This window comes from Hippopotamus amphibius, chromosome 5 (genome assembly GCF_030028045.1).
Source record: "Hippopotamus amphibius kiboko isolate mHipAmp2 chromosome 5, mHipAmp2.hap2, whole genome shotgun sequence".
Classification (NCBI taxonomy): domain Eukaryota; kingdom Metazoa; phylum Chordata; class Mammalia; order Artiodactyla; family Hippopotamidae; genus Hippopotamus; species Hippopotamus amphibius.
Window position 1 is genome coordinate 129,938,029 of NC_080190.1, and position 20,638 is coordinate 129,958,666.

General features: G+C 37.2%; 1 long non-coding RNA gene across 1 annotated transcript in view; it reads right to left on the reverse strand.

Annotated features, from left to right (window-relative positions):
- Positions 1 to 10,826: 10,826 nt before the first annotated feature.
- The window catches only part of LOC130853050 (uncharacterized), a 138,459-nt gene continuing 128,647 nt past the window's right edge, over positions 10,827 to 20,638 (reverse strand). Inside the window, exon 3 of the long non-coding RNA XR_009053654.1 lies at positions 10,827 to 11,007. This is a non-coding gene — a long non-coding RNA (uncharacterized LOC130853050). The remainder of the gene's footprint in view (positions 11,008 to 20,638) is intronic.

Consider the following 20,638-nt stretch of genomic DNA (forward strand, 5'->3'; position numbering starts at 1 on the left):
TCAGTCCTCAGCTAGAGAAAAGTTAGTTAAAATAGACTTTATCATAGTAAATCTTAGTTATAGACTTTACCCATGAGCAAACATAACTGTGGATCTCTAGTTTTCTCTTCAATACTTCATAGGCAAGACTTTGAAAAAATAAGCAGAATTCTTTTTTATTCAATTTTCCTCCCATTTAGAATGGAATTAGTCATTTTTACATGTAGTCTATCTCAAGGCTCCATGTGAAAATGAGTTAAAATATGTACAGTTAGTTATACTGAAGAATGGAACTGCTTGCATATAAAATATAATTAGTAATGTATTAAAAGTTTGCTCTGATTACTGCCTGCTATTTTAAATTTGTTAAAGGTTGTTGAAATTTCTTATAAAAATTTTTAATGAATTATGAGTAAAACTCCGCCACAATATGGCACACTATTTTTATGAATATGAAGGTAATCAGTGGGTTTCTAAGGCTCTAGAATTAAACACAATTAGGCTCCAAAATGATCAGTTCTAGAAATTAGCTAAAACAGAAAGACAATAAAAATGAAAAAAGATAGAGACATAGGGCTGCATAAGATTTTTAAAAAGGAAGAAAACTTGCTCAAATGGGAATCACTGAAGTGATCTCTAAAAATAGATCTCATTAAAGTGGAATCATGCTATGAATAATGTTATCATAAATATCATGCTAACAATTGAATAATTATTCCAATAAAATATTTTAAATCCATTGAATATCTTTCACAAAGAGAAATTTAAACAAGAATATGAGTAGGAAAACAATAAAGGTGTATCTTGCCGGTGAATTCAACTAGCACTTTCATCAAATCCCAGCTCTCGTTCATATGAATTTAGGATCCACATAGTTTGCACATTAATGTTCAATAAATATTAATTAATTTTCTTTCCCCAACTAAAAAAAAATATACTTGATCCAAATTGGTGGGTAATTATAAAATGATTTTCAATGGTAATTAGAAAGATTAGGAATAAGAAAATGCTACATAAATGCTTTCTTAGCATGGATTTTTTTGAAGACTTTTATAGGGTTAGAACATTTTAAAACATAACTTCTACACAAAAGGTTAAAATGTGCCAAAAACTACATTCTTGCCCTTAAGAGATACAACTTTAAAATTTCATTTTTAAATGACCATTAGACTTGGAAAAAATGTGATCACATTAATGTCAGTTTTGCAGAATGGTCATAAATAAAAGGTGATGACAATCAGCAACCTTCAGAGCATAGAGCTACCTCTTGTGAGGGCCACAGGGGTTGGCATGAAGCTCCTGTCTTCTCTAACATCTGGATTATTGATGGTTAGCATTAATGATGTGAAAGCAGAGCACACAGCATGTTAATAAAATTTGCAGATGTTACAAATTTGGAAGCTGTTGCACACACCAGGAGACTAAGAATTAATACAAATGGATCTAATGAGATTACAAATTTGAGAAGAAAAGAGGAAAATTAGATTCCATTTAGAAAAGTGCAACTAATCAGTCTGGGGGGAGATAATCCAAAACATTCACTCAGCAGGTCTGAAGACAAACCTGAGAAGTAATCAATTTAAACAAAAATGCAAAGTACAATAATAAGACTGCTGGGATCAGAAAAGCAGTATAGTTCCAAGATCACTCAGCAGTGCCATACTTGAGCCTTTCTTATCTGAAACTGCCCATGGAATGAGTAAATCTGAAGGCAGAGGCCTGAAAGAGAGGACTATTCATTTGAAAGTTAGGAAATAAGAGCAGTTCCCTGGTATAATGGTAATACCAATAGCCACTTCCAAGTTCTGGGTTGAGCAGCATTGTGTGTTCTAAATTGCCACAGTGTTAAAAGAATGAGTGCTCTGCCTAAGGAGGCAAAAGACCAAAAGGTATGCAGAAAACTATAAGACACTGATGAAAGAAATCAAAGATGATACAAACAGATGAAGAGACATACCATGTTCTTGGATTGGAAGAATCAACATTGTGAAAATAACTATACTACCCAAAGCAATTTACAGATTCAACACAATCCTGATCAAATTACTAATGGCATTTTTCACAGAACTAGAACAAGAAATTTTACGATTTGTATGGAAGTGCAAAAGACCCCGAATGGCCAAAGCAATCTTGAGAAGGAAAGACAGAGTTGGTGGAATCAGGCTTCCTGACTTCTAACTATACTACAAGGCTATAGTAATCAAGGCAGTATGGTACTGGCACAAAAACAGAAATGTAGATCAATGGAACAGAATAGAGAGCCCAGTGGTAAACCCACATGCATATGGGCACCTTATCTTTGACAAAGAAGGCAAGAATACACAATGGAAAAAAGACAACCTCTTCAATAAGTGGTGCTGGGAAAATTGGACAGCAACATGTAAAGAATGAAATTAGAACACTTCCTATCACCATACACAAAAATAAACTGAAAATGGATTAAAGACCTACATGTAAGGCCAGACACTATAAAACCCTTAGAGGAAAACATAGGCAGAACACTCTATGACGTACATCAGAACAAGATCCTTTTTGATCCACCTCCTAGAATAATGGAAATAAAATCAAAAATAAACAAATGGGACCTAATGAAACTTAAAAGCTTTTGCACAGTGAAAGAAATCATAAAGAAGACAAGAAGGCAACCTTCAGAATGGGAGAAAATATTTGCCAGTGAAGCAACAGACAAAGGATTAATCTCCAAAATATACAAGCAGCTCATGCAGCTTAATACCAAAAAAGCAAATAACACAATCCACAAATGGGCGGAAGATCTAAAAAGACATTTCTCTGAAGAAGACATGCAGATGGCTAACAAACACATGAAAAGATGCTCAACATCACTAACTATTAGAGAAATGCAAGTCATAAGCCACAGTGAGGTATCACCTCACACTAGTCAGAATGGCCATCATCAAAAAACTTAGAAACAATAAATTTTGAAGAGGGTGTGGAGAAAGCAGAACCCTCCTGCACTATTGGTGGGAATGTAAGTTGGTACAGCCGCTATGGAAAACAGCTTGGAGGTTCCTTAAAAAACTAAAAATGGAACTACCATATGACCCAGCAATCTCAATCCTGGGCATATACCCAGAGAAAACCATAATCCAAAAAGAAACATGTACCACAATGTTCATTGCAGTACTATTTACAATAGCCAAGACATGGAAGCAACCTAAATGCCCATCAACAGATAAATGGATAAAGAAGATGTGGCACATATATACAATGGAATATTACTCAGCCACAAAAAGGAATGAAATTGAGCTATATGTAATGAGGTGGATAGACCTAGAGACTGTCATACAGAGTGAAGTAAGCCAGGAAAACAAATACCGTATGCTAACTCATATATGAAATCTAACAAAATGGTGCTCATGAACACAGTGACAGGGCAAGAATAAAGATGCAGATGTAGAGATAGGACTTGAGGACACGGGGTGGGGGCTGGGGGTGAAGGGAAAGCTGGGATGAAGCGAGAGAGTAGCATTGACATATATACACTACCAAATGTAAAATAGATAGCTAGTGGGAAGTTGCTGCATAAGACAGGGAAATAAACTCAATGATGGGTGATGACTTAGAGGGCCAAGATAAAGAGGGTGGGAGGGAGTCACAGGAGGGAGGGCATATAGGGATATATGTATAAATACAGCTGATTCACTTTGGTGTACCTCAAAACCTGGCACAAGAGTGTAAAGCAATTATATTCGATTAAAGAGCTTACAAAAAAAATGAGTGTTGAAAATGCTATCAACATAACTCTCCTGGCCTAGGCCTATCTAGGTTCATGGTCCAGGGCAGCTATTCTTCTGATTCTCAAGGAACTGAGGACTTTAGGAAGTGAGATAGGGCTGCAAAAATACCCTTATTCAAAAGTATAAATGTAGCCTAGGGGAAAATAGACCAGCATAAAAGTAAGAAACACCTTTGGTGTCAGCTCTATCAGCTCTATCTATTTGTAACACTGGGAAAACAATTTACCTTGTTCTAAGCTATTTAGCTGCTATATAAGATATTTAATTTCTCTAAGTCTCTGTTTTCTCATTTGTAAAATAGATAGAATAATACCTGATTTTCAGAGCTGTTGAAGGATAGGAAATAATATCCATAAAGTGCATACTAATAATTTCACTATGAATTTGGTTGTTTGTTATTCTATGTAACTGTAAAGTGCTTTGAAGTCAAAAGGCCAATTGGAAATCCTCCATCAATTATTGAGAATATTTTGTTATAATTTTCATTCTTAGAAACTACATGCAGACAGACTAGAAATTGTCATAATCAGACTAGATATGATCACAGCTGCACAAAGAACAATGTTATAATAATTAAATGGCAATTAGAAAACCAAATTACCCAGGCCAGCATGTCCTTGGAGAGGAAGAAGGACAGTGAGGTAATGTAATACTGAACACTGAAAAATCAAGGCCAATTGGGTAGCAGGTCTCAGCTCCAAAGACTCATATCTGGATAGCAGGAACATTCATGAGAGTCACCCTTTCAAGATTCAAGGGTGGTGTTTAAAAATCAAACTGGAAACATAAGGCAGGATGTGCAATAGTGAATCCCTAGAAGATAGTCTTCTGTCACTGCCAAACAAGTGCTTTTGTAGCAAAGTTTCACTGGGTTGAGTCAGCAGAAAGGGCAAATAATAGCAAAAGTCCCCAGAATTTGGCAAAGAAGATAAACTGTGGTCATTAATAGCAGAGTGAGCAGAGACCACTATGAAAGGCCAGGAGGAGGTAGCCCAAGATGAGGACAAAGCAAGGAATTGCTTCCAAGGAAGTAGAGATGGTACTATGGGTGATGGTCTGGGAATGTGGGCAGAGGCAGACTCAGGTGAATCAAAGCTCTGGAGATAAATGCAACAGAAAACCCCAAACAAAAGACTACCTGGCCAAATCCCACAAGCCATGAGACCCAGAAATCATACTCAACATATTCCTCTCCATTATTTCCCTATATTGAAATCTTCCTTTGGTCCTGATGATTTTACCTTTGTCAGAACTCTGCTGTCCATTTTTTTTTTTTTTTTTACATTTACATGGTCACTGCTAAAGTTCAAACCAACCATCCTCTTTCATCAGGACTGTGCCATATGCTCTCAACTGACCCGTCTGAATCCATTTGGTTTCTTCTTTCTGACACACTCTTCCCAATCCATTCACCAAGTGGTAGCAAGAATGATTCTTTCAAAAGACAAACATATTCATGCACACATATTCCATTTCAGACTTCTGTTTAACATGCTTCAGTGATACTCCATTGAGATTAAGATAAAGTTGAAGTAGTGAATGTGGTGGCCAAGTCCTGTTTGGTCTGGGCCTGCTTTTTTCTACAGCTTCATCATGTACAACTCCATTCACACTCTCCAATCATCTTTCTATTCAATCCTGTGCCTTCCTTGAACAGGGCTATTACTATCCTCCACCTCCATTTTTCTTCTTTTAATCTAATGTAACTCTCCTGCTACATCTAAGCTCAATCAGCACTTCCTCAAAGAAGCCTTTTGTAAGTGAGTCACTGTTCCTTCTAGTGGTTATCATGTCACTGTAACATTTATCACAATTGAAATTTTACATCTTTTGTGGGATTCTGTGATTAGAGTCCAGTCCTACCTATCTCCTTTAGGCTCGTTGAGGGCAGATTCGTGATTCTTTATACTGCCCCAAACATCTCTAACATAGGGCATTATTTGGAAGTCTCTATACTTGGCTAGAGCATTCAGATAGAATTTCTGGTTCTTTCCCCAGTCTTCTTGGTGGAAGTTGCCTTTGTCTTCAATGAGACCTATATAGAAAGACTGGTATGGTATACAAATAAAGGCCACCCAAATATGCCCCACATCCTAATCTCTGGAATCTGTGAATATATTAGATCATGTGGCAAAGGGGAATTAAGGTTTCAGGTAGAGTAAGGTTGCTAATAAGCATACCTTAAGATAAAGAGATTATCTGGGATTATAAAGGTGGCCCAATATAATCACAAGGGAGTGACAGAGGGAGGCTGCAGAGTCAGAGAGAGGGAGATGTAGCTAACAAAGAAGATCAGAGTGATGTAAAGAACCTGATCTGATATTTCTGATTTTGAAGATGGAGGAAGGAATCCAAGAGCCAAGGAATGCAGGCACCTTCTAGAATCTGAAAAAGAACACAGATCCTTCTCTACAGTCTCAGAAAGAACTCAGCCCTATCGACACCTTGAATTTAGCCAGTGAGACGTGAGTCAGCCTTCTAACCTGTAGAACTGGAAGATAATAAATTTGTATTGTTTTAAACCACTATATTTGTGGTAATTTGTTTGTAGTCATGAATAAAAAAATAGTAATCTTTATCTCTCTTGAAAGTATGTAGACCTTGATGGTCATTCATACTGTATTACAAGGGTAATTATTTTTAGATGTTGAGAGGCTTGGACATGGCTTCCTCAGCTCTGTCTTCTCTTCCCAATGGCTAATTCTAAAGTGAAGCAAGCTATTGGTAGACTCCCAGTAATTGTTCCTATTGGTGCTTCCTCTAGGCCACTTTCCTTGGGGGCAATTGCACCTTCTTGAAGTGACAACAGCTGTCTGCGACTCTTACTATTAGAGGACTCTCTCTGCTCTATCTCCTAAAACCTAAATTTCTCAGAGTCTTCTGGTCTTGGCAGTTCCCAATTAGTGGCTCTTTTAGGAGCATAATTCTCCCAATGTTCATGAACATGATTAATATTCCATTAGAACAAAATAGATCAAGACTACTTCCTCCAGGAAAATCACTCACACTGTGAGACCTGTGGTGTCAATGGCCCACAAAGTTTGTTTCGTGTTCAAGTCTTTCTCTATCATCTGAGAGAAGCAAGACTGTGAAGCATGACACAGAAACTCCACACGTCAGCCTTTCCTCTCTTTCTCCCTTTGCTTCATCCTACTTTTTTCTGAGGTGAACAAGGGAGTGCTACCCTCTGATGACTTAAGGTTAGAGTTCTAATGTCTGTACAAAGTTTCTAAGAAAGCTGTGGGAAGAAACGACAACCTGGGTACCTAAAACTCATGGCTTCACCCCCAAATTCTTCTAAACATGTCTATTCACAAACTGTTGGAACCACAAGTGCAAATATAGCCCTAGAAAGTCTAAGATAGCCCATAGTTCCATGAGGTAGATATCCAACTTAAACACTAATAATCATTTGGTTACCCATACAACTCAAACTGACACATTGTGAGAGGCTTACCAACTCAGGCACAAAGTCAACTTTTAGTAGCTAAAAGATTGGAATATTATGAAAGAGATGCAGTACAGTACAGTGGGAAGAACACAGACTACTAATCATGAACACATGAAGATCATGTCCATCTTCAAACATTAGTTCTGCCGCTTACCAGTTTTGTAACTTTAGAAAGCTACTTATACTCTCAGAGCCTCAGTTTCCTTATCTGTAAAACAGAAATGAGAACATCTCTTTCATGGAAGAGATTAGAAGGATTAAATAAGACAATAGATGTAACATTTACTGTGTCTGGCAAATTTTCAGCATTCAAAAAATAAGTCCTTGATGCTCCTAGAATAAAGAAATGTTGTTGGTGAATTCTTCCTAAACTATAAAACTATCCATGGGAAAAAATCTCACTAATATGGATTGTCATATATGGCGTAATGGTTACACAGATTAGTTTTGTCATTAGGGTCCCTCAATTTGTCCTTTTCCCATACAACCCTTTGCAGTCACCTGTCCCCTTCTTTTTTTCCATACTTGATCAGATACAACTAAGAATCACCAGTTCCCCTTGGATCAATTCATGATCCTTCCTAAAGCTCTGCCTGGCCTTCCTTCCTGCGTTCAATTCATCCGGTCATAATGTTAATAAGATTACATCTGGGTGATGAGATAGATTTGGTGACATACTTAAATTACAACCCATTCCTCTCATCCAGTATAACCACCTTACACACAGAAACATGAACATATTCAAGAACTCAAGGTTACTCCAAGAAACTGAAAAGCTTAATATAACACTTCCTACAATGTACTAGATACAGTGTACTTGCTTAAGGCTTAAGTATAATCTGATTCAATCTATTCAGTTAAATAATAATTAAAGTTAACACTTACTGGGTATTTTCTATGTGGAAGGCACTGAGAAATCTATCATCTCATCTAATCCTCACCACAATCTTGTGAGTTAAAGCTTTTCATTATCTCTATTTTACAGATGAGGCGATTGAGGCATAGAATATTTAAGCGGCTTGACTGAGTTAGTGACTTAAAAAAACCTGTTTATACTTTATTCAAACTTTCCAATTTTCAAATGATTCACATAGATTTCTTTAGCTTATGCTCTTCATGCAAGTGAGTTAAAAGTAATTTCTTCTAATGACACCTTAGAACAGAATCACTCATTTCAATCATTTAACTCATAATTTGGGTAGTTAAAAGCAAAACAAAAACTATAACAAACTGAAGACTGCAACAGCTATTATCATAATGGTAATGCTTTAAGTGTTTTATATTTTCATATTTATTCCTCTCACTTTCAACTACTATATTTACTTTTTATTTAAACATTGAAATGTGTCAATATAAATCCTTGATACGTGCAATGAACTGGAAGGAGTAATTTAACTTTAAAACATTATAAAAATCATAAAAATAACTATTTTTACATTTTTAGAAACTTTGATGGACTATTTTACTGCGTGACAGTCAATAGGAGCAGACAAGCTATGCAACATAATTAGATATCTACCAACATACAGAGCTGTTGGATTTCTCAACCCCACGGGCAAAAGAAATGGCAGAGCAGATTTTTGGGAAATTTTACACATTAGTACATAAACAGTCTGTCAAGAAATCACACTTTTCAGATGTCTACCTCCTACAGTTTTCAAGACATTACAAACTATCACAAATGTGATTTGCAAGGGAAAAGTTTCCTAGCCTCAATACAAAGTGATTGTCATCACTGACAAAGTCCAGGAATATCAAGTGAAAAATAATCAATCCTTTTAAAAATTGAGCTGGCAGTGCATTGTGCACCATTACAGTGAAAGAAAACAAAACAAAACAAAAACCTTAATAAAGGTTTTTTTTCAGAGATTTAATATGTTGCCAGCAAGAGCAGATTTGAATTATATTGAGTAGGAAGCCAGATTTGAAAAAGGACATACTAAAAAAAAAGAAAAAAAAAAGTATGCTGTAAAGCAGCCCTGAAAGTATATAAAAGCATAAAAAATTAAAAAAAAAAAAGCACTTGGTGACAGTTTGTAAAATGGAATGAATCAAAAGCCAATTAAGAGATCAAAATATATGGAGCCAATATCATAAGAGTAAGGGCGACATATAGGCAGCTTGGAAGCTAATTAGAAAAGAGAGGTGATAATTGTATGCACTGGGGGAAGGCAAACTGTAGAGTGTTGAATTGAAATGAGGCAGAGATTGAGAAGGAAAAGATCTCAAACACTTCTGCAGTGTGGTAGTAAATAGTATAAAACAAAAATGTGAGAAATGAGCCCCTTAGTGAGGTGAAGAAAACCTCTTTACTAACCCCAAGGTTCGTGGTTTAATATACTCTAAAAGGCCATGGTTCCTTGAAAAAAGAAATTGTGGGTTTACTCTTCACTCCCACTGGAAAGAGGATGCCCTCCAGTCATCTGTGTTCTCCCTCTTTTTCTTTTAGAGTGGGCTTGAGAGAGTCTGAAGATTAGGGATTAAAGATCAAGTTCCACTTCAGTTTTTAAACTGTTTCCCTGGGCTGGGCTGCATGCCAAGTTATTTCTTTTTGTTTTGTTTTGTTTTTCTGTTTGTTTGATTTTGATCTTCCAGTCTCCATTGCTATAGGTTGTTGTTGTTGCTTTTTCAATAAAGTTTGTCCCAGTCTATCTTGTTTGTCTTATTGCTGTTCATTTTTTGTATATTATTAGCCTTTCCCAGAATTTCTACAAAATCTTGTTCCATCTCCCTCCCTGTTGATGACCTATTTGATCAGAATGCCTGTAGATCTTTACTCCAGATGGCAAATGGAGCAAAACGAAAATTTTCTTTTAATTGGCTGAAGTGACAACTCCCAGACCTTGGCTTAAAAGTACCTTGAAGTTTGGTGAGACCCAAAATTCCTATGTTTTCTTATTTCCAACACTGAGTGTCTCTGAAAGCAGAAGTTCTAGGCAATCAGCTTCCCATGGCCTTTGTCAAAGCAGCAATATGTTTACATAAACACCCCTGTAGGTCAATCTCTTCCAAACTTCTTCCACAATTCTATCTCTTGATAAAGTGATTGGAAGAATAGTTGCTTTAAGGCAAAGATAAGATTGCTTTTGTTTGGTTGCTTGTTTGATTCTTGCCCAGTAAAATAGTGTTATTTAAGGACATCTGAAAATGTTATTCAAATAAAAAATACTAAAGCCACAGTTTGTAATTTTTTAAATTAATGAAGTGTCAAAATCTACAAAAAAAAAGTACACAGAGGAAAGAAAACAGAGTGTATGTGTGTGTGTGTGTATATATATATATAGAGAGAGAGAGAGAGAGAGAGAGAGAGAAAGAGAGAGAGAGAACACAATGAAATGCTTAGCTTTCTCCAAATAATTCTTTTGGAGAATACACAATTTTTAATTACCCTAGAAAACTTTACAATTCTCTATTCATCTTAAACATAAACATTCTTCCCCTCTAGAAAATATTTATTATAATTACTGCCTTAGTATTATTTATTTATTTATTTATTTATGCTGCATTGGGTCTTCGTTGCTGCATGTGGGCTTTCTGTACTTGTGGCGAGCAGGGGCTACTCTTCGTTGCAGTGCGCCTGCTCCTCATTGCCGTGGCTTCTCTTGTTGCAGAGTACGGGCTCTAGGCGCATGGGCTTCAGTAGTTGTGGTACATAGGCTCAATAGTTGTGGCTCACAGGCTCTAAAGTGCAGGTTCAATAGTTGTGGTGCGCAGACTTCGTTGCTCTGCAGCATGTGGGATCTTCCTGGAGCGGGGATTGAACATGTGTCCCCTGTATTGGCCGGTGGATTCTTAACCACTGCACCATCTAGGAAGTCCCTAAAAAGTGAACACAAATGCAAAATAAAACACAAAGCTAAACCATACTGCCAATTTCCACTTCCAATCAAGGTGAAATAACAGGAAATAGATTTACCCTCCCATCTGAAACAACTAGAAAAACAGACAAAAATATGAAATAATCACTTTCAACCTGTTGAACATCAGGCAACAAAGGAGAATAATCCATGAAAGACAGGAAATGAAAGAGTTGAATCCTACAATTGTCCCAGCATACTACGCCTTGAGAGAAGTTTGAGGACATTGCACAGAGACTAACATATATAGAGTGAGACACACATCTTCAGTTGAGGAGACAGAGTTGAGAAATCAGAGAAACCGAGAAGACTAATATTCACAGAGCAGACTACTGGAGAGTAGAGATCTGTACACAGAGAAAATCATGGATATCTTTAGAAGTTCCCCTTGAATATTCAGCAGAATATTAATCAGCACATGCACATTAACAGAGTCCCCAAGGCAAGAGAAACAGCTACCTGAAAGAATTAGAAGGAGTAGCACTCAGAGCTCACACAGGGCTGGGAATATAAATAGTTTAAGTTTTGTTGTAGGATACAGTTAAGTTACTTGAAATCAGACTGATCTTGTCAGGTTCTTCTTTAAGATTTATTAGGTGGGACTGTTGCAGAAAAAAGCTGATCCCACGAGAAACCAAGCACAACACTCGGAGAGTTGGAAAACTCAGGTTTATTGAGCCAGCGGACCCAGACGAGCTAACGCTCCAAAATTCTGGGGCCCCGTTTCAGGGGAGTCTTCTCCTTATATAGGTTAAAACATACAGCTATAATTGGTACAAACTGATTGGCTACAAATTACTATAAGTCATGGGCAGTTACAGAGCGCAGCGGGAGTTGCCATGGGTTACACACATAGTAGGGGATCCTAACAGGAACTTGTAGGAGCCAGATATTCCATTCTTATCAGGACTAAGGTCACAATTTGCATTCTCATATTGGTTGCAGGTTGAGGTTAATGGTCACTTAACAAGTCTATGTGCGAAGGGTCTCAAACAAAGGCTTGGGGTGGGTGCCTGAGAGCGAGACATTCTTTCCTTATCTGATCACTCTTAGTAATTCATTTTACTATTTAACTGAGAGTGGCAAGCAGGCCTTTGCAAGATAGAGGAGAGTAAGCAATTACAAGCATGGAAGTTTCAATTTCCTCATCAGGACCAGTCATGTTTTACCTATGGCTAATTGATCCTGCACCACTGAAGTCAGGCCCTTCTGAGCATTCTGTTCAACATACCATGGATTTTACACTCATTGCACACAACAAGGGTTTATATTGACATATTTTAATGTTTAATTTAAAAGTGAACATAGTAGTTAAAAGTAAGAGGGACAACTATAAAAATATATAACAGTTCGAGCTTTACCTTGGAATTTTCAGAATGACGGGGTGTCTCTGTTATTCATGGTGTACCCCTAGTTTATGCTAAGGAGATGACTGAAAATAGGGGCTGGATATGCCAGAAAACTAACCATGTGATTAGAAGGGTTACAGCTTTGAACCATGTAATATCTGTCTAACCTCCCGGAAGGAAAGGGGAGTTGAAGGTTGAGTAAGATGGCTAATGGTCCAACCAATCATGCCTACATAATCCCTGCTAAAAACTATGGACTTCAAAGATCAAGGAGGGGAAGCATCCCTGCTTGACAATACTCTGTGTATTGTCACTCATCATTGGTCCAGGATCCTCCCAAACCTTACCACATGCGTCTCTCTCTTTGGCTATTAAATTTGTATCCTTTTGCAATAAAACTGTAATTGTAAGTATAGAACTTTCCTGTGTACTTTGAGTTGTTCTAGGGAATTACAAAACCTGACAAGGGTAGTGAGAACTCTTGAATTTGTAGCCAGCTAGTCTGAAGTGAGTGTGACCTGGGAACCCCTAAACTTGCAGCTGGCACCTAAAGTGAAAGCCGTCATATGAAAGACTATGCCCGTAACCTGTGAAATTTGGTCTAACTCTAGGTAATCGATGTCCTAGAGCCTTCCTGCCTATGAGCCTTCCTGCACGAACTATTATGTGAATAAGAGATGCACATTTAAAAAAATTAAGCCAATGAGTTTAAGGAACTTATAGCAACTATATTTACCCTATCTGCATCACAGCTAGCTCTCTCTTGCCTTCAGTATTTTCTCAAAAATTCATCTCCTAGTGAGACTTTCTCCATTTATCCTACCTAAAATTTTACCACCCTCTAACATTTCATATCCCCTTTACTGTTTTATTGTTCCTCTTAACACTTATTATTTAATACTATAGCAGTGTATATAGCTAATTTTCTACCTCCTCTAACAAAATGTAGGCTCCAAGAAGGTAGAGATTTATGTTTTGTCTGTTCACAGTTTTATCTGCTGTGTTGAGAATAGTGCAGCATGTAGTAAATGTTTACTGAATAAATGTATGAATCAATAGACACAATGTGTTAGATGGAAAATCAGAATGCAATGAAAACAACTCATAGAATTATTAAATTGCAATTACCTAAAAATGATAAAATAAAAACTTTAGACTAGTGACAATAGGATTTGAAGAAGAATGGTAAATGTTCAAATCATTTAGTGATAGAAATCACAGGGCTTGGAACCTGTTTGGAGAACAAGGAGAAAAGGAAGACATTAATGAAATCACATTCAACAACCTGGGGGACTGAGGAAGTTATGAAGCAGTTAGCAGAATTATGGACCTCAGGAAATAAATTCAGTTTAGATGAGACAATAGGCTCAATTTGGGACAACTTCCAAAATCACATGGCCAAACCATACAGTAAAGAATGTCTGGATGTTAAAACACAGGAAGTAGAAGTAGAGGAGTGTTGTGAAGGAAATTTCCATATTAAATGGGAATATCACAGGTTTATGCCAATGAGATATATTGTCTAACTCTTTGTGGAATAAAAGCAATTGTTAAACCAAACAGTTTTAATTCAGGTTCAATTTATTTCTCTAGTTTATGTCTTTTAGAGACCCACAAATGAACACTTAGAGAGTATTAGAACCTTACTGAAACTATTACATTAGAAACTCTCAGGCATAGAAATTATAGACCAGCAGGGATATTTACTACCTTCAGCATCTACAAAACTCTTGAGAATTGAATAGACTGTATCTTTATGGCTGAAAATAAACCTAGAGTACTTCATTATTGCTTCTTAATAACAAAGCCTTTTTGCAAACAAGCAGGTCATGAGCAGAGCTTAAGATGAGATATCACATCCAAACAGTTTAGATGATCAATCATCTTATATACGCATAAAATATTAAACATAATGAACATGTTAGAGAGCTATTGATCTATTCTTGTCCAAGTCACAACAAAACACGAATGGTTTCTTAGTGATTGAGAGCCTTTATTAGACCCTGGGGTTTATACATTTGAATAAGTAGAAGGCCTTCAATGTATGACTTCCAGTAGAGACCAAGCAGCTGAACTCCTAACTCACCCAAGATCACAGCAAGATCTTTTTATTGAATTAATATAGAAAGGCTGTTCTATAATAGGCCATATATTCACAACTGTGTCTATTTACAGTGTCAATTTTATAACTTCAAGTTTTATCCCATCCGCAAGTCTCCATAATTACGGAATTCCACAGTCATGAATTCCAGAAAACAGGAGAAAAGTGTCAGTTTTTACCTGAGACTTTTTATTTTTAAACCCCTATACAAGATTTTTTCTGGACATGTCATGGTTGGTTCCACTCTGGCACTGTGCTGCAGCAGATAAACAATTGCTCGTGCCCATTATCTGGTCTCAGATACATGCCTTCACTCTGACCACACACGTGGGATGCCTAGTAATTGCTACATGTAGATTGTTAGGTCTGACAATGACCGATTCTCCACCTTTATAGTTAATTATCTCAAAATGTATGTGTGATGGGAGAAGAGTGTCACAAACGCTTCAGAACTGTTTGGATCTCCTCAACCTGGTGGCTCCTTGAAGCACACAAACAGCTGACTGTTGCTGCTACCTCCATGTGCCTGTACAAATAGGTAAAGGAAGCACTGGGGAGCTTCCTCACTAAATTGGGTTCTTAATTTGGAGTTTATCCTTTGTAGTGGTTAATGCTGAAGTCAAAAATAATGATAATAACTTCATCCAGGACCTAATTATCATTTTTGTCTATACTTGAACCAGATAAGTCTGGCACATCAGCACCTCTGGTGATTCTTACGCACACAAAAGTGCAAGAACTTTTATTTTTTTAGGTCTTGGTACATTGTTACAGTAATGGGCCCCAATATATTCATAACTCCCTGTAAGCATGTCCCTTTGCCATATGACTTTGCCATTTCTTTTCTCAAGAGAGGATTCTATTTCTCTGCTTCTTGAATCTGGTCTTGGCTATGTGACTTGCTTTCACCAAGAATCAATAACAAATGTGATACAAACAGAAGGCTTGTGCATTAGAACTTGCCCAGTCTGGCCTCTGGAAACCCCTTTCCCCATGTGAATAATTCCAGGCCAGACCATTGGATGAAAAGCAACCACCTTAGAGAGGTTCCAGCCATTCCAGTTGTCCTAATTCTTCCAGATATCTCAGCTGAGGTCCCAGACGTAAGTTAGGCCATTCTATACCAACCTTCCACAGCCAAGTCAGCCTAGACTATAAGAACCACAGAGCTAAGCCACAGATTTTTAAGAAAAAAATAAATGTTCATCATTTTAAGCCACTAGGTTGTTTTTTTTAATATATTTATTTATTTATTTATTTATTTATTTAATTTATTTATTGGCTGCATTGGGTCTCTGTTGCTGCACATGGGCTTTCTCTAGTTGCTGTGAGTGGGGGCTACTCTTCATTGTGGTGCGTGGGCTTCTCATTGTAGTGGCTTCTTTTGTTGTGGAGCACGGGCCCCAGGCACATGAGCTTCAATAGTTGCGGCACATGGGCTCAGTAGTTGTGGCTCACTGGCTCTAGAGCACAGGCTCAATAGTTGTGGCGCATGGGCTTAGTTACTCCGTGGCATGTGGAATCTTCCCAGGGCAGGGCTCGAACCCGTGTCCCCTGCATTGGCAGGCGGATTCTTTACCACTGTGCCGCCTGGGAAGTCCAGCCACTATGTTTTGAGGTGGTTTGTTTCAGAGCAAAAACAAACTGATCCAAAGGCTCAACTCAGAAGACTTTATTTATTCACCTCCCTCCACCTCAGAGCATAGCCACTCTTTCTTCTCTGTTCTTCCAGAGAAATCACTGTTTTGGTTGTGTATTAACTTCTAGAACTGCACTAATATTCATCATATCTACAGGAAAAATAATAGTATCCCCATTTTATACACATGAAAACTAAGGCTTAAAGAGGTTATGTAAATTGCTTAAGTTCATATAGGTAGTACTAATAGTAGATATAGTATTTAAATCCACCGTAGATTCTGGGTACCTTGAGATTCAAGACAATTTTTGGTCTTTTTAACAAAATACTTGACATAATGCTGGGAATGACACAGGTGCTTAATAACTACTTACTGAACTGAACTGATCTTTAATGTTATATTTATCTTCCCAAGCCTTGTTCCTGGTTTGTCTTTGTTCAATTTTTACCTATCTCTTCACCCAAAATAAACAAATAGACAAAAAAGCAAACTAGAAGCATGAAAATGACATATTTATGGTCCCAAGTACTCTGAACTCTAGTTTCTTTTAAAATGTTTTTCATAGATCTATGTCACTTTTAGGTTTCTGACTTTGGTTTTATGCCCTTCCCATAATAGTCACATTGTAATGCATTTGAATGACCTGGTATTTCTGTGCCTTACATAGATACCACAGCATTCATATTTATTAAAAAGGAACATGTAAAGAACAAGATACAGGTAGAAACTGTAAACATTAGTCTCTGCCTTATATAAGAATAGGGCTTAATAATTTTTTTCTGGTTCAATTTTTTCTAGGTTCATATACACAAAATCAATCACTTTGAAACCATTCATGTTTTATTGTCATTCCATTTAAATGAATACTGTGGCATTATTTCTGATTTAATTCAAGACTAATTTTTTTTTCTACATTCATATTGCTGACAAGCATTATCCAGTTAATTCTCAGTGTCTCGTGTGTGTGTGTGTGTGTGTGTGTGTGTGCTTGGAGGAGAAAGAGCACATGACATCACCAATGTGAGAGATGAAGAAACAATGACCTGGAAGGGTTTTCAGCTTTTCCTGATGGAACATGAGCAGCAAAACAGGACAAAAGTTACAACTCCCTGGAATAAAGTTTTATTTTTCCTCCAGGCAGTTCTGGTCTTGATTTAAGATTGTCGAGATCTTCAAACTTTTTCCCAAACATTTGGGGTTTTCAAAAAATGGATATTGCTCCCAGGCAGCTTTCCCTTCTTTTCAGGAGAATTTTTTTTAATGCAACATTTCTCATTTAAGTAAGTGTAAATCACTAAAAAAAATAAAAATAAATAAAAAATTAAAACATACTGAATGCCCAAAAGTGTTTAAGAATTTTAATCTATCTTTTATCCCATTCCTTAGAATTACTATTCAAATGGTTTGGATTTAGCCAAACCTAAAATAGTTTTTTTCAGGAGTCTTTTCCCCTCCCTTAATTTTTAAACCCATGTGTATTTTGAGGAAAATTTAATACATATGCTTCTAATTCATGTGCACTTAACTCATCAGACTGTTGTTTTGTAAGACCTGTTTGAAGTTTAAGAAGTCTTTTTGGAGACTCCCTTTAATAAGTCTTTTCAAGCCTTTATTCTTAGAAGAAGGAAGTCACATTTTGTCAGAAGTAAATGAATTTCAACCACCAAAGTTTCACATTTAGTCTAAAACTGGCGGCCAAGACATTTTGTAACTTGCAAAAATGAGTTCTTTTACTCGTAAGATAAAGTTGTTCAACTTTTAAGCACCAAACTCAGAAAACATAGAAGTGCTTTCATCCATCTTATTTGAACATATGAATTGTCAGTTATGTTTTTGAAAGAACATAATTTTAAAACAATTTTTCTAAATGCATCTGGAAATTCCTAAATATTTGTTAGTAGATTTTTGCTTAAAATTCTGATAAGATTTTTTTCTCAAAATAAAAACACAAAAAGTAGTAGATATTGAGCCAGAAGTAAATGATAATTCAGGGGGGTTGTAAAGTGAGATATGGAGAGATATCATTTACAGAGTAACAGATGACAACAGATCAGTGCGTATAAATACAGCATTACAAGGACTTTGATGCATTTTATCACAGGTCCATGTGTCAGAGAATCTGACATATATGAAATATGAGGATTAAAGAAGAACAAAGGGGCTCAAGACAAGATGCTGAACAAGATGCCATTAATGAATTATGAAGACAAGAAAGACAACAGAGAAATCTCAGTATTTTTAAAAAATTACTACTTGGGCTAAGATAATATCCCATCAAATTTATTTATTTCCTGCTGATGGCTGCAGCTGTTCTTTCTGATTTTCTATCTTAGTGCAGACTCCTTGTGTCTGGAGCTTATACACAGGGAAGAGGGTCTGTCCTGCATCTGGGTGGCCAAAGAAGGGCTAGTGAGAATCACAAAGGACAAGGAATCACAGTTACCTTGGTTTCTTTATAATCAATTAATAAATAAAACAAATAATGCTCGTGATTATAAGCAGAATAATAAACATTACACTTTTTATTTTGCTTTCTGTTGAACAGAACATGTGTGTAACCCAGTGACGTAATGGAGAAGTTGAAGTGCAACTTGGCCTGGAAGAACAACCGGAGGTTAAGAAATATTTATTCATAAAAAAATGATTCTCGCACTAGAAGGATTTTTGCCTGATTTGAGGAAAGTTCTCGTTCCCTCTCTTGTTGAGGAAGTAGACAGAGAGACGTGGCTCTACAGTGAACTGGGGTGGCTTGCTGGGGACCAAGCCCATCTGGAATAGCCTGCATTTTGACATTTTGGAGGGAGAGCCCAACATATCAACAAACATTCTCTTCTTGCTCTGTCCCCTACTCAGGAAAGAAGGCTCTCAATGAAAACCAAAACATTACTTAATAAATTGTGTTTGTTCCTCCTCTGCTTTGCATTTTCTCTTTGTGTTTTCCATTAGCTCCCTCTGATTGTATCTCATTCTTTTCTTGGAGTCCACAATTTTTTTTCCTTTTCTTCTACTACAGTCGCTTTACCCTTCCCACTTTGCATTTCCTTCATTGTATTTCTCACAAATCTTTTTCTCTGTGCCCTCATCACATTCCATCTGTTCTTTGTCCCCAAGTTCACCTCTACCCCTGCCTTTGACTGGTCTGGACTGCTTTTTTTCTGTGCCTAGGAGCACAAAGGCAGCTGCTCCTTTTATTTTTTTTTTTCTTTTCCTAACATCCCTTCTACCTCAAGCCTCAGCTCTGCACAGTAAATTGGCAATGGCAGTAGGAAAAATCCACATTAACTCTTGCTTGAAAACAGAGAAGAAAGGAAAAATGTATACATCATTAGGAATTGGCTCCATGTAGAGGCACAGATGTGTTTGACATATTAGTGGGTCAATTGTGATATTAACCATTAAGTTCTCAACTGTTCATTGTGCTGTAATCCTGCTGAGGCAGCAAATCATCACATCAAGAACTAAGATTGATGTAGCAGATCAGCTAACCCAGCTTCCTATCCAATGCAGGAATTAGGCCAGTCTCATGCTGATAGTGGTCATGCCACCTCTGACTGAATACTTCCAACAGTGACCTTACTATTTCAGGAGACCACCTCTTCTACGATTAGAAAGCACTAATTTTTTGAGCTTCCTCTTACTGAGCTCAAAACTGCCTCATTGTGATTCCATCTGTTGGTCACACCTCTCGAGTACTGGAGTAGCAATATCTTTACCATAAGACTAGCTCTCTTATCATGGAAGTTTCTAAGTTTTCTCCAGTACAGATATCAATGGCTTTCCCCACCACATCATAAGCTCTGTGAGGACAGGTACTATGTCTCTTGTTCACCTAGATATTCCCAACCCTCAGTAAGGTGTCCAACATATAGCAGGCACTAAATAAGTACTGATTGAATAATTAAATTAGCCCTTCTTAGAGAAGAGAACATTGAGCATAGAAAGTTTAACTAGCTTAAGTTCCCCCAGCTGGAAAGTAAGGGAGCCAGATATATATTTATCTTGCTCTCTCAGAAACCCAGGCCATGCATTTATGCTCCACAATATTTTGCCAGCAATATTTTTTCATATAGTTACAATGGCCAAGAGCTATGTGGGTGCTGAGAGAACCAGAAGAGTTAGGAATAATGGCCACAGGAAGCAGATACCTCTCAGGTGGAGACTGTGGCAGAGATACAGCCAGTTCCACACACCACACAAAATAAGTAGAAGGGACCAGCCCTCCCTAAGGAGCACCAGGGCAGGATTCTCAGAAGCAAGATGCAACCAACTATACCACACTCCGCGGGAAACAGTCTATGGCCAAAGGAGAACATGCAGACAGGAGCCCTCTCCTAAAGTCATTAGCATGTGCAAACTTGCTATGCACTGTGCCCAAGTACTATTTTGAGAAAGAGGAAAAAAGAAAAACCCTTTTAGAGAGGCAACAAACACCTCTAGTAGTGAGTCTGAAGTTTGAGTTAATTGAAAGAGGTTCTTGAAGTTATGTGCTCTCCCATTCTCCTC